Below are 12,180 nucleotides of genomic sequence, written 5' to 3'. Positions count from 1 at the left end.
TTTATCAAAACCAACTGTGATCAACTCACCGAGTTCCAACCAAAATCTGACGAAGCCATATTTCTGGGATACTCAGCTAAATATAAAACTCGTGTAATTGAAGAAAGTTTTGATATCACTTTTTATGATAATTTTATTCGGAACTCAGATCCTACTCATGTGACAACACACACCATAGAGTCCAATACTCTACCTCCTGGGTCTCTGAATCCTCAAATTATCTATGAAGTTTATTTTGAAAGTCTGTTCGGACCAATAGAGACTGCTCTTGATTCAAAATCTCGAGCAAGACCTTCCTCTACCGACACTCCGGTTTCTCAAAATGTCTCTGGTTCGACCACAACCTTTCCTCCATTTGATTCCGATCCATTTCAACCTTCTCAAGTTTGTCATCTAACCCTTAAATCAAATGTTGATGGATTTCAAGATGCAACAGATCAATTCGCTGAATTTGATCCCATTCTGAACAACAATGAAGATGATGCCAGCTTCTTTGACTTTCCAAATGATGATGACCTTGACGTATTTGATTTAGAAGTTTAGGGGGAGCATCATCTTCAAATTCAAATTGTTTAGGGGAGCAACATAACCCGATTGTTGATATCGGATCATCCACTGCACAAGAACTTCTGAGATTGCATATCTGAACAAAGGATCATTCTTCGAATCAAGTTACTGGAAATCTTAATGCTGGAGTCGAAACTCGCTCTCCTGTCAAAATGCAAAATGAGTGGCATTCATATCAATGGTTGAACCCAAATCCATCAAAGAAGCCTTAGAACATTCTTAATGGATTAAAGCCATGCAAGAAGAGCTAGCATAATTTGACAGAAATCAAGTGAGGACTCTTGTCCCTCCTCCTCCTCAGGATCACCCTATTGTTGGTACAAGATGGGTCTTCCGAAACAAACTCGACGACGCCAGAGTTATACTAAAAAACAAAGTGAGATTGATAGCCAAAGGATTTACTCAGATCGAAGGACTTGACTATGAAAAGACCTTTTCCCCGGTAGCTCGTCTTGAAGCTATCCGCATCTTTCTCGCTTATGTCGCTCAAAAGGCTTCAAAGTTTACAAAATGGACATCAAGAGTGCCTTTCTCAATGGTGAACTTGACTCTAAAGTGTAACTTCAACAACCTCTTATGTTTGTAAATCTTTTGTATCCGAACTACTGTTACATATTTCAAAAACTTGTGTATGGACTCAAGCAAGCTCCACGTGCCAGGTACAAGACACTCACTGATTTGCTGAAGCATTCCGGTTTTCAAAGAGGAATTACTGATCCTACATTATTCCAAAGATCAAATGGAAACCATCTCATGTTAGTTCAAATATATGTCGACGACATCATTTTTGGATCAACAGATCCAACGATGGTTGTTGATTTTGCAAAACTAATGGTTAGTAGATTCCAAATGAGTATGAATCGTGAATTGATCTTCTTCCTTTGACTGCAAGTTAAACAGAACAATAGAGAAATCTTCATTCATTAAGAGAAATACATTTACGAATTTCTGAAGAAATATTCAATGGACACCTGTGCCTCTGCAAAGGTTCCAATGGGTTTCAGACATAAGATATTCATGGACCCATTAGGTGTTTCTATTGATCAGAAGAAGTATAGGGTAATGATTAGATCGCTATTCTACCTCACTGCAAGTCGTCCAGACATCATGTTCTCTACATGTCTGTGTGCTAGATTCCAGGTTAATCCAAATATGTCTCATATTCTGGCCGTCAAGAAAATCTTTTGATATCTCAAAGGAACTTAGCACCTCGGAATTTGGTACCCTGCAAATAAATGTTTCCTTCTTCATGCCTATTCTAAATCAAACAATGAAGGACTTTACCTTGATAGAAAAAACATGTCTGGTGGTTGTCAATTTTTGGGTGGAAGATTGGTTAGCTAGTCATCCAAGAAACAGAATTGTATTGCTCTTTCAACAACTGAAGCGGAATATATTGTTGCTGCAAGCTACACCTCACAAGTTCTATGGATGGAATCTCAACTTTTGGACTATGGTTATCGATTTTAACAGATTCCTATGTATTGTGACTCTCAAAGTGCACTTGCAATCTCTCACAATCCAATTCAGCACTCCATGACCAATCACCTTGATATTCGGTACCATTTAATTAAAGATTATTTTCTAAAAGGTAACATTGAGCTCATTTTTGTTCCATCTGACGGTGAAATTGCTGATGTATTTACTAAGGCATTAGGCCAAACCAAATTTAATGGGTTTCTGAACAAATTTGGAATGATGATGCATGATCCTCAATTCTTCCAAGATGTACGCACTCTCTAATGGAAACATTAGAAAGTTCAATTATTTCCTCTAGTCTTAAGTTTTTCAGCCATCCTAATCATATGAAGTTCGGTCCAATATAGTTACATCGGAAATCCTTGAATATCTCACCTCGGAATGATATCTCTGAAGTACACCTCAGAATAACAATCCGAAATGGTAATGTGATTTCATCACTTATCTCCTTCCAAGCTCTGTTCCTTCATATCTCAGAATTTCCACTCTCTTTCAAAACTTGTCCTCTAAGATCTTCATGAATTTTTACCTCTGATATTCAATCTGAGATTGTGCCATCTCGAACTCTATATCATGTACAAATGATGTGTTCATATTTCTTCCGAAGTATCTTATGACTTCGTATCTCGGAATCTAATTATTCCAAGATTCTAAGGTTATCGTTAAAGTTTTATTCCTGTTGAGTTCATGTATTGCGCTATTGGGCCTTGTTAGTTCGGTCCATTTGTATTCATGGTTTGGGCCTGTCCAACTGTGTGTTTGTTTTTAGGGTTTAGTATTTATGGTGCATGCATGCATCTCGTTTGAAAAGCTTCTTAATATTTCTTTTGACAAGTACTGTAACCCTAGTACCCTCTAAAGTAGAAGTTCTTCATCGAGCTCTTCTAAGGGCTTGCTGTTTTAATCATTCGACATTCGTTTGATTCACGTTGGTGTTCATTGTTTCTTATTGCTTGTTATTGTATTCTTAATATCTGTTTGAATCTATCAATCTAAGAGAACTTTATTCTCATCAATTGGTATCAGGGCAGGAGGCTATGCAAATCATACGCATCTCTTCTGTTTGAAGAATTTTATTAGGGTTTCTGCTTTTATTGGATCTGTTAAGTCGTCATTCCTTCATTGACGTTGTTCACAGATCTCGATATTACCCTATTCAATCTTTACAAGTCTAGATCTAAGCAAATATCTGAAAAAGGTCATCATGTGTCACAAATATTCACAAACCAGTCCGATCAATATCTCCAACAACATTGGATCTACAACCAGAATCCCGATTCTATACAGTCAAGATTATGAAGTTTGGACGCATCACTTTTAGGACTACATCGTTGGATCCGAAGACAATGGTTATCTTATTTGGGAAGTGATAACATTGGTTCCTTTTGTTCATTCTGGTGCAAATACAACTGTTAAGACTCAAAAGGTGTACAACAAGCTCGTAACTAATGTGGAGAAGATTCCTCAAGACGAAAAAGATAAGTTGCTGTGTAACGTTAAAGCCATGAGAATGATTCGATTTGCTTTAAAGTTTGATACTTTTCGCTTAGTAAGCTCATGCACCACGGTAAAAGAAATCTGGGTTAGACTTAAAGAGTTGTATTCCACTGATGAAGACCTAGAGGATTCTATTCAAACTCTATTGCTCTCTGAGTTCGGTGCTTTCCAACAAAAGCCTGAGGAAAAACTTGTTCAGACTTTCGATCATTTCAACCATCTTTTGAGAAAGATGGTAAAGCACGACATTGGAAGAGAAGTGATCAAACAAAAGGTCACTTTTATGAATGGTTTAAGACCCGAATGGATGGCTGTGGTATCAAAGGTGAAGGCTCACGAGCAATTTAAAACCTATTCGCTGGCGAAGCTGGTAGGTATTCTCAAGTCTCATGAAAGTGTTGTGACAAAGGAAGCAAAATTGGTGTCACGTATGGGATCCTTGGCCCTTCTCTCTAAAGCGAAGACTGTGGCAGAAGATGAAGAAGAGTCAGAGATGTCAGAATGTGATCTGATAAACTAAGAATACGCAATGATGGTTTCCAACCCGACGAGGTTTGCTCGCAAGAAGTTTCCTATTGCCAAGAACCGAAACTGGGAGGGAAGCTATAGCTCAGAAAAGACCAAAGAGGAGATCAAAAATACTCCTCAGAAAGAAGAAGAGAAGAAGGAAAGCAAATTGGTGGGAGACTCCGGATACGATTGCAACTTCTGACATGGCAAAAACCACTTTGCCAAAGATTGTATGTTAAGAAAGCTGTCAGAGAAGAAGGAGGGTGAAGATGATGAAGCGTACTATATGCGCAAGCTGGAGGAGATAAAGAAAAAGAAAGCCTCTAACAGTTCAATGAATGCTTTGATTGTGCAGGAGAACGTTGTGGATGATGAGTTCGGTGGTGTAGAGGTCTGGTCCACAGACTCTGAAGATGAGGAAGTACGTAAACCCACACATGGAAAGGCGTTTGTGGCAAAAGAAAAGAGTGTTGAGTTTGTTGGGAGATGCTTGATGGTGACAACTGGAGTGTCACAAATGAGGGGTTACACAACCGCAGGTGAGTATGAGGAGGCAAATCAGAAGGAAGATAAGTGTTTTGCTGCCAAACCTGTGAGCGAGAGGATCAATGAGTGCGATCAGTTGATCCAGAAGGTACAATCCGTTCTCGAATCACTTAAAATACCTGTAACTAACTATGAAAAGGAATTAAACGATTTGAAATTCAAATTTTCTAGTTTAAGTGGTAGTCTAATGAAAACACGCCTCACAAATGCTAACCTAACCGATCAACTTAGCAGGGTGACATCCAAGAGTGAGGAGCGAAGGATGTGGATAGAGAAGACGGAGTTAGAGTTACTTAGGACAAGAGATGAAGTTATTTATTTGCAACGTGATAATTTGAACTTATAAAACAAAGAAACATTTTTTGCTTAATTGCTAAACGTTTATATACAAATATCACTCAATTGCATTTAGATTGTGAAATTGGCAAAAAAATTCACAAAATAATTTTGCCCTTCCTTGAGTTAAAGGAGGACGAAGTTGATATTGATGGTTATAAATGTGAATCTATTGTCTCTTCAGATAATATCTCTGACGCCTATAGAGTTGGTATGGACAAAATCGAGTCCTTTATCAAGTCCAAAGACCATAAGGACATGCTTAAAAATCTTCTGGACGAGAATGATAAATTGAAAATCAAGACCGAAACCATACAAAAATTTGTCTCATTGAATGCTAAGTTATGTTCAGAAAACAAGATAAATGTTGAAAACACTTCTGAACTTGTCAAGAGCGAAACCGAACCTACCAAAGGTCTTATATCTGAGAATTCGGTTGAGTACGCTCGAGTGTCCCTAGATAAGTCTAAAGTTCTGAAACCGAAAGCAGTGGTTTATCAAAAGGTACAAACTGTACCAAATCACGTTTACGCCACGACATGGGTCACGCAAAAACACACAGTCGAACTGACAACCATAGTAAACTAAGATAACGCAGGTGGTTGTGATGATTACTTTCGGTCTGCTCCAATCGACAATGCAAATGAGATTGTCGGTTTATCAGAGAGAACCTCATGGAGGGTTAAAGGAAGATACGTGGCAGAACCGCTCAACAAGCCTACAAGATTTGATGTACCAAGTACAAGTGGTACCAAAGAAATCCCAAGCGAACCAATGACGGCTGCAAGCGAAACCTCTTCATTGAAGAGCGAAACTCGTGCTGAGAGACCGAAGCCAAGAGAAAATATTCACAAGTCTCAAAAGCAGATTTCTGAACAAAAACGCCAATGAAACAAAAGATATCAAAAGAATCTTAATGAAAGGAAGCAGTTTTGGAACTCCCAAAACTCCAATTATGTTCGCACAGAAAAGGCGTCAAATCTCAAGGCGAAATCTGGATCAAAGGATAATTCTGGTCTATGCACCCACTGCCAATCTTGCAGTCAAGTGAACCAAAATACTATTTTCGGTCCCAAGTCTAGTAGAATCCCATCCTCCTCGTTCTCAACCAGAGCAGAATCCCAACAAGGATGTCAATGATATCAAGGGAAAAGGGAAGCTCGTCTCTGAAGTCAAAACACAAACAAATAAGACGTCAGCTAACCCTAGGAAATATGAAAACAAATTCGTTAAGAATCAAAATAAAATTCCTCAATCTGATTTAAACAAACTCAAGGTCTTCACCATCAAGAGAAAAGATACAACCACACTAATAAAAAGAACTTATATGGTTGATATTTCTATTGCAATTCCCTGTTCTGTAAAAGGCTCACGTGGACCCAAGAAACTTTGGGTTCCTAAATCTCCTTAATTTTGCAGGTTATAAGTGATGAGCAGTTCGACGACGAATGGTACATCGATAGTGGTTGCTCACGTCACATGACAGGAAGGAGGGAAGAGCTAAGGGAGTTTCGGGCTCTTAAGGATGGTGGATGTGTCAAATACGGGAATAATTCATATGGCACGATCAAAGGCTACGGAATGATCACAAATGGTGAATTCTCAATCAGGAAGGTAGCATATGTAGAGGAATTGCAACACAATCTCATCAGTGTCTCTCAACTGGTAGTGGGAACTGACCTGAAGGTTTCGTTTGATGATGAAGGCTCTGAGATTGTTGAAAAGAAAACGAAGGTCGTCTTGTTAAAATCCAAGAGATAGGGAGAGATGTATCCTCTAAATCTTAACCCAATTCGAGGAAAGCCGACTGTATGCTTATTAACGAAAGCACACTCTGACGAAAGTTGGCTATGGCACCGAAGGCTCTCACATCTCAACTTTAAGGTTATCAACAAGTTGGTGATCGGTGATCATGTATGAGGACTTCCACTTCTCAAATTTGATAAGGAACACTTGTGCGCAACATGTGAGATGGGAAAGCAAAGCCGAAGGAGTCATCCCACAATTGTCAACACAAAGATCATTGAATCTCTTGAGCTGCTTCACATCGATCTGTGTGGTCCTTCGGCCATAGAAAGCATTGGTGGTAGTAAGTACATTTTAGTTATTGTTGATGACTTTTCACGTTTCACCTGGGTTTTCTTTCTTAAACAGAAATCAGAGGCAACTCCAAAGCTAAAAGCATTAATAAAGCAAGTGGAACTTCAATTGCGAAAGGTGGTTAGAAACGTCCGAAGTGACAATGGGCTTGAATTCAAAAACCAAGAGTTCGAAGAATTTCTTGCTGAAAAGGGAGTGTATGCTTATTAACGAAAGCACACTCTGACGAAAGTTGGCTATGGCACCGAAGGCTCTCACATCTTAACTTTAAGGATATCAACAAATTGGTGATCGGTGATCATGTATGAGGACTTCCACTTCTCAAATTTGATAAGGAACACTTGTGCGCAACATGTGAGATGGGAAAGCAAAGCCGAAAGAGTCATCCCACAATTGTCAACACAAAGATCATTAAATCTCTTGAGCTGCTTCACATCGATCTGTGTGGTCCTTCGGCCATAGAAAGCATTGGTGGTAGTAACTACATTTTAGTTATTGTTGATGACTTTTCACGTTTCACCTGGGTTTTCTTTCTTAAACAGAAATCAGAGGCAACTCCAAAGCTAAAAGCATTTATAAAGCAAGTGGAACTTCAATTGCGAAAGGTGGTTAGAAACGTCCGAAGTGACAATGGGCTCGAATTCAAAAACCAAGAGTTTGAAGAATTTCTTGCTGAAAATGGAGTGTCTCACAACTTCTCAGCTCCCTATACTCCACAACAAAATGGCGTAGTTGAAAGGCGAAACCGTTCGTTGTGTGAAGCGGCCTGAACCATGTTAAGTTTCGCTTCTCTACCTCTGTACTTCTGGGCTGATGCAATTGCTGCTGCCTCCTATACTCAGAACCGAACCTTCCTCAACAAGAGATTTTCCATCAGTCCATACGAAATCTTGAATAATCGCAAGCTAAATGTCAAGTTCTTCCACGTGTTCGGTTCAAGATGCTTTATTTTCAACTCTAAAGAGAACCAAAACAAGTTTGATGTCAAAGCTGATGAAGGGATTTTTCTTGGTTACTCACTAACTTTAAAGGCATATAGGGTTCTGAATAAACGTTCAAAGAAACTTGAAGAAACCTACTATGTCACCTTTGATGATAATTATGTGAAGAAACTGCAGTCCATTAAAGTGTCAACGGAGGAAATCTTTCCAAAATCAGGTCAAGTCTCGGTTCCTATTTCCAATCTATTTGAAGAATACATGTTGCTATTTGATGAACCAGAGAGGGTAATTCATTCTGAGGCAAAAGCTGCTGACAACAATATCGACAACTTGAATAAAATTATCAATGAAGCAGCATAAGAATTGGAAAGCGAAAATCAAGGACCAACCAAACAGCTAGGTCTAAGCGAACCTCAAAGCTCATGCGAACCTCCTGTTCTAGGTAAACCCCAAAGCTTGAGTGATTCTCCTCATAAATCCTCTACATTCCAGGGGGAGAGTTCATCTACACCTTGGCGACCTGACTTACCATTCCAGGGGGAGAACCCATCTCCATCAATGACCCATGCAAGTCCAATCGAGGGGGAGAATTCTGAACCAAATGTTGAGGTTGTTTCGTCATTCGAGGGGGAGAAAAACAATACAAATGACGAAGATTCTCAATCAGAATTCGAAGAAGAAAAAATGCTGAACTGGATCCTGCCTATGATCCAAACTACCCTCCTCTTACAAAATGGACAAAAGATCATCTAAAGACTCAAGTAATCGGTGAAACATCAGAAGGCGTTCTTACTCAGTCTCAAATAAAAGCGAAGCAAACTGCTCTGTTCTCTCAAGTAGAATTTTGCATGTTTAATTCATTCGTCTCGAAAATAGAACCTAAAACGGTTTCTACTGCACTCGATCACTCCGATTGGGTACAGGCAATGCAATACGAACTCCACGAGTTTGAGCGAAATCGAGTCTGGAGACTAATTCCCACACCAAAGGATGCATCCGTGGTTGGGTTGAAATGGGTGTTCAGGAACAAGACGGATAAAGAGGGAAATGTAATTCGCAATAAGGCAAGGCTGGTAGTCAATGGATACTGTCAGGAAGAATGTATAGATTACAAAGAAACCTTCGCTCCTGTAGAAAGGCTAGAATTAGTTTGGATCTTTCTAGCATTCGCTGCTCACAAGAATTTTGAAGTCTTTCAAATGGACGTCAAATGTGCATTCTTGAAATGGAGAACTAGAGGAGACTGTATACGTTGAGCAACCTCCAGGTTTCGTGAACGAAAAGTACCCTGATCATTGCTATATTCTGGATAAAGCTGTCTATGGTTTGAAGCAAGCTCCTAGAGCCTGGTATTAAACCCTTAATCGATTTCTAAAAATGTCAAAGTTTAAACAAGGTTCGGTTGACCCAACCTTCTTTCGCAATAAAGAGGGTGACCATTTAATGATTGTCCAAATTTACGTTGATGATATCATCTTCGGTTCCATGAATCCCAGCCTCACAGCTGAATTCAGGAAGTTGATGGAGACTAAGTTTGAGATGAGCTCAATGGGTCCAATTAACTTTTTTCTTGGCTTGAACATTAAACAGGGACCCGAAGGCATATTTATCAATCAGGAGGCTTACACAAAGACCATACTAGGTAAGTTTGGCATGATTGGAGATTCCAAAGTAAAGGTTCCTATGGCATTTGGAACGAAGTTAACACCATCTTTGGAGAAACCGGCTGTAGATATGACCCTCTATCGGAAAATGATAGGGTCTCTAATGTATCTAACAGCTAGTAGACCAGATATTATGTTTTCTGTTTGTTATTGTGCTAGGTTCCAAGCTAATCCACGCGAACCTGATATGGTGGCTGTTAAGAACATCTTCAGATATTTGAAGCAAACCTCATCTCTCGGTCTATGGTATCCTGCTAAATCAGGATTTTTCGTTCAAGCATTCTCTGACGCTGATCTTAGAGGATGTGGTTTGGACCGAAAGAGCACTACAGGCGGATGTCAATTCCTCGATGGTAAACTCGTCAGCTGGCAGTCCAAGAAACAAAGATGCGTTTTACTCTCAACAGTCGAAGCTGAATATATTGTTGCAGCATCTTGCACTTCTCCGGTCATTTGGATACAAAGCCAACTTAGAGACTATGGCCTGAATATGAAGAAGATTCCTCTTTACTGCGATTCTGAAAGTGCAATCAGGATTTGTCATAATCCAGTGTAGCATTCCAAGACGAAACATATAGCACTAAGATACCATTTCATCAAAGATCACGTTGAAGATGGTAATGTGGAAATCCATTTTGTTATATCTGCTGATCAACTAGCTAACATCTTCACGAAAGCCTTACCTGAAGTAAGTTTTATTAAAATTCTCCAAGGCTTAGGAATGATGGAAGCTGAATCAGTACCGAAACTACTTTCGCCTCATTAAAATTGATCAAGCGAAATAGAGCGAAGGCTCGGTCTATTTCGACTCCTGAATTTTCGGGAACCGAAATGGACCGAACGCGAAATAGAGCGAACGCTCCGTTTATTTCGACTCCAGAATTTTCGGGAACCGAAATGGACCGAAGGCGAAATAGAGTGAAAGCTCGTTCTATTTCGGTTCCTGATTTTTTAGGAACCGAAATGAACCGAACGCTCGGTCTATTTCGCTTCACTCCTTTTAGGTGAAGTTTCAGTTGTATAATTTGTACATTGTGTATGTCTTTTCTCACTTCATTTCTATTCATAAAATCCCAAAATATTTTCCTTTCTGTTTTTATTTCTTTTTCAGAAAATTCATAAAATCCAAAAATATTTTCCTTTCTGTTTTTATTTCTTTTTTCAGAAAATTCATAAAATCCAAAAATATTTGTTTTTGTTTTGTTTATGTCTCTTTTCATTAAAATCCAAAATTCCAAAAATATCACTGAAGAGTATCATCGATCATTCAAATGATGGAGCTGGGACAAGTATATATTTCTTTATCTTAGTACTAGCTTAGTGTCCCTAGAAGCATGCTGTTGTATGTTGACCACAGCCTCAAAGACTTCAAGTGATGCCTTACTGATTTGATATACACAAATTAAATCTTCCCAATCAGGCTGATAAAATCACTTGTGTCACGAGCTACCTTACTCGTCTCCCATTGAGTTAAGAGTTGTCTGCTCTATCCTTACTATATAGCAGAGGTACTTTCGGTTCTTTAACCTCCTTATCACTCTTCTCCATCTCATTTCGGTTCATAATAGTCACCCTTGAGACTCTCAGAATTTACCACTGAGGTTTATGGTTACACAACATCTGTGTTAATGATCTTAGCTTCGTTTCACCACGTGCTAAGTGAAATCCAAAATCCAACACCAATAATGAATTGACGGTGAACAATCAGATGTTCTAGCTTTCACCCACGCTTTAACGAAACCACTTTAGTGGAAGGTACCAAGAAATCTCTTTTTTTATTTTTTGTTCGGTATTTATAAAACTGTCTAACACCAAGGTATTTCTTCCCATAAGATCTAGTTTAATTTTTTTTTAGATTTGTACAATTATCACCAAGTTACAGAATATATTATCTAACCTACTTGTTTAATAGGCTACACTGGTCTAACAAGTACTTCATCCTACTTTTGGTCTTATATGTCAAGTACCGAAGTTCGGTTGAAGCTAAGCCATCCCTTATAGCTTAAATTTGAAAAGATGCCATTCAATGTTTCTTAATAAACATTTGATCATAATTCAACGGGAAACCACACAGACACTTGTAAGTCTCTCTTGACTTTGAAGGAAGCGATCCGTGCCCGAGATCCATAGTTTCGTGTCTAAATAGACATCACTTACATCCCACAAATACTTTGGTTTATTTCTTTTCTATTGGCACACTCTTGCACGAAGATCTTTATAATTTTTCAAATTCTTGCTCGTGGTACTAATGGCTATTTTTCAGAATTGATGTTTCGGTTGTTAATGCTATGGAGGCATATCATGTTAAGGAGCGAAGATTGCTAGCCTTATATGACGCGAAAGGGGTTTTTCAACGTTTGAAAAGGAAGTTGAAAAGTTTTCGAAGTTGAAACGGTGGTAACAAGATAAGATTTCAAACCACGTCATTGGATACGATTTGAAACAGGCGCGTGAATTTGAAACGGTTCCTAACATCACGCCTGATGATGTCTTCCTAGGGAAACCCAGCTGTCAAATCATGCTTTTTTAGGCGTCGATTC

This window comes from Lactuca virosa, chromosome 8 (assembly GCF_052849685.1).
Source record: "Lactuca virosa cultivar CGN04683 chromosome 8, Lactuca_virosa_CGN04683_v6, whole genome shotgun sequence".
Classification (NCBI taxonomy): Eukaryota; Viridiplantae; Streptophyta; class Magnoliopsida; order Asterales; family Asteraceae; genus Lactuca; species Lactuca virosa.
The sequence above is the reverse complement of the archived record's forward strand: the minus strand, read 5'-3'. Positions refer to the sequence as shown.